A 3,590-nucleotide genomic window follows, 5' to 3' on the forward strand; every position below is an offset into this window, starting at 1 on the left:
AGTCAAAACCTTCCATGTAGCCTGATGATTTGTGCAAAGATAATCACTAAAATAACTTTCAAAGTCTCCAATTATATAAAGATATCCCTGAAAAGTGTTCTTATCTTGACTGCTTTAAACCAGAGGACTTGCCTAAGCTCAAAACTATAACCCAAAATGACCTCAAGGATTTCTGGTCACCTCTTCGGTGTTATTTATTCTCAATTTTAATGCTGACTTAAGGTCAGGATTTTGTACAAACTTCATAATAATAAATAACAACTTTTGTGTCTGAAACACAATTATTTGCCCTGGATTTCCTTATACAAATATTGCTTTTATTTTTTAACCAAATTATTTTCAAATCCTTTTTTACTATTCTGAAAGATCAGAAATGTGGAAAAGAAAGAGAACAAACTGATTTAATGCAATAAAATTTATTTTGGCTCCACTTAGAACATCTAAATGGCTTTCTACTTTCCTTGGTCACTAAATACTCACAAGGCTTTATTCTGTTAGTTACTAAGGTAACCCAAAGCTGGCAGCATGTTGACATACGTTCCAAGGCCAAGAGGTTTTGCAGTATTTCATAGATAATGTCAAATTAACCTCAAACTTGTCCTTTTCATAAAAGAACAATGATTGTTTGAGTGAATTTGTTGTCATTTTATTCTTTTTCTAAAGGGGGGAATTTTGCTATCCTTCTCCATACAGATACTATGTATTTTGTTTTCAAAATAACATAGTAGTATGAATCCAATATCTCTATTGATACCTGCATCAAACCATTCATTTGGTCCTTGAGCAGCTTACTCGTATCCTGGGTCAGAATCCATGCAGTCATCCAAATGGTCTCCAAAGAGAGCTATCCTTTTGGTCTACTCTTATAACCCCATAAAGATATACTTAATGAAATCAAAGCTAAAAAGATATAATGGGGATAAATCAAAGGTACAGTGCTCAAGGTTCTTTAGTACTTTCCAACAAAGTAACTTATAAAACTTATCCACAGTAATGGCAAATTTAAATACGTATACTTAACAGTGAGAAAATCAAATACACTGAGAGAACATAATTTCTTTGAACAGTTATCCACTTAAGAAAAAACAGAGGTAATTCACATATAATAAACTTGATCCAAGAAAATGCCTGAGTATAAAATCATAGTAGTCTTCAACTATTTGAAAACGCTCCCTACAAATCAAATACTAACATTTGTGAGTGGTAAATTCCTTGCTCTTCTAAAGTTCCTCAAGTTCTTATATATTCAACAGAGATTTTATTTTATTTTATTGGTACTGGGGATTGAACTCAGGGGCACTTGACCACTGAGCCACATCCCCAGCCCTATTTTCTATTTTATTTAGAGACAGGGTCTCACTGAATTGCTTAGCGCCTTGCTTTTGCTAAGGCTGGCTTTGAACTTGAGATCCTCCTACCTCAGCCTCCCAAGCCACTTGGATTACAAAAGTGTGCCACTGTGCCCGGCTCAACAGTTCTTGTTATTGGTTTGTTTGGTGTTTTGTTTTGTTATACTTGACAGTAGAATCCATTTGAGCTAATTATAAAAGTATAAAATATATCTTGTGATAAATCAGACCCCATTACCTCTCCTCCCCTTCTCTCTCCCCAACCCTTAATCCTTTCCCTTTATTTATATTTCTGCCATTTGAGTGAATCTCACCATCAAGTACATCCACAAGAAATTAATTTCAAAAAAATAATAACATTTCAACATTTTTTATGAGCAGGTTTTTTTTTAGTTGTAGTTGGACACAATACCTTTATTTTATTTATTTATTTATTGTTACATGGTGCGGAGGATCGAACCCAGGGCCCCAAATGCACTAGGCGAATGCTCTACCACTGAGCCACAACCCAAGACCTCTTAGGAGCTCTTAAATTTATCTATTTACTTTCAATTTAGTACATCTTCAGGCATCCTTAAATTTGAACTTATTAATTTATATCCTATAAAAATTGTTCAATTAAGTCAAGGTCATATTGTTCAATTAGGTCAAGGTCATATTGAATTGATCAAAATTCAATAAAATTGCTCAGAATAAAATATTTTGTCTAAAGTGATAGCACTTTGTTCAATTTAGCAAATATTGATGTATATCCATATTAACAGTTAAGATGTGAAACTCAGCATTACAATTAATTCAGTGCTTTGTTTTATTTACATGTGTAACACCCAATTTAAAGTTTTCCTTATTAAAGATGATTTTTATTGCTTCCCTGTGGCAATCTATCCTTTGTCTGAAGAGTGGGAAAATTATCCACCATGTACATATTTTGTACTAGATTATTAACATACAATTATGTTCTAGTTAATTTGAAGGTGTTGGGAAGCAAATGACATAGTTTGCTTACTGTAGACAACCTTCTCATTAAAAATTCAAAATTATTAAATACACCATTTCTTTATTCATGATTATAAGAGTGCCAATTTGCATGACATTTTATGAAAATTAATGAATATTGTGAGATTAGAAATCGGGCGATTGATTCTTTATTTCATACTTCTTTTTTTTTTAAAGAGAGAGGGAGAGGGAGAGAGAGAGAGAATTTTAATATTTTATTTTTTAGTTTTTGGCGGACACAACATCTTTGTTTGTATGTGGTGCTGAGGATTGAACCCGGGCCGCACGCATGCCAGACGAGCATGCTACCGCTTGAGCCACATCCCCAGCCCCATATTTCATACTTCTTGAGAAATATTTTGTGCATTTAAATTCATTGCAGAAAAGATAGTTCAAAAACAGAGGAAAAAAGCCTAAAGAATTGAGGGCATTTTGTATACTTACCTATTTGGGTTTATCTGGTTAAAAATAGCTTCCTTGGTCTTTCTTCCTTGTTTTCTCTCCCTATTTATGGTTTGTTTTGTCTTACTATGTTAATGATTCTCTGAAATTGCACTGTGAAGTGACACGGAGATTATTTCAACCCTTTAGGTTTTTTATTAATATACTTTAATTGAAAAGTAATAATTGTGTATTCCTATGAGGTATAATATAATTTTTGGTGTATACATACATAATAGAAAAATCCAATCAAACTAACTGAACATATTCATCTCATCAGCTTATCATTTTTTTGTGGTGGAAATGTTAAAAATCTATTATTTTAGCAATTTTGAAATATCAATACATTATTATTATCAATAATATGGAGGTTCCACTAAAAAACTAGAAATAGAACTACCATATAACCTAGCTATCCCACTTCTGGGTATATATCCAAAAAAATGTAATGGACTTGTTGACAAACAAACAAACAAAAAAAGTATCTTATAAGTTTGTAACAGAACTGAGATATTTTCAGATGCAAAATTATTTTTTTTTCTTGTTGGATTTTGATGAAGAGATGATACAATTAAAGTTTTATTTTCTCCATCTCTGACTATAATTTGTAATTACATCATGTAATTTTTCTGCCTCTTCCTTTTAAAATATTTAATTGATGAATTAAGGTATAAGACATGATGATTTGATACATGTATTCATTGTGAAATGATAATTAGCACATCCATCACCATGAATAGTTATTTGCCAGTATCTGTGTGTGTGGCAGGGGCAAGGGTGATCCTTGAAATCTGCCATCTTACC

Source organism: Marmota marmota, unplaced genomic scaffold (assembly GCF_001458135.2).
Source record: "Marmota marmota marmota unplaced genomic scaffold, marMar, whole genome shotgun sequence".
Lineage (NCBI taxonomy): Eukaryota > Metazoa > Chordata > Mammalia > Rodentia > Sciuridae > Marmota > Marmota marmota.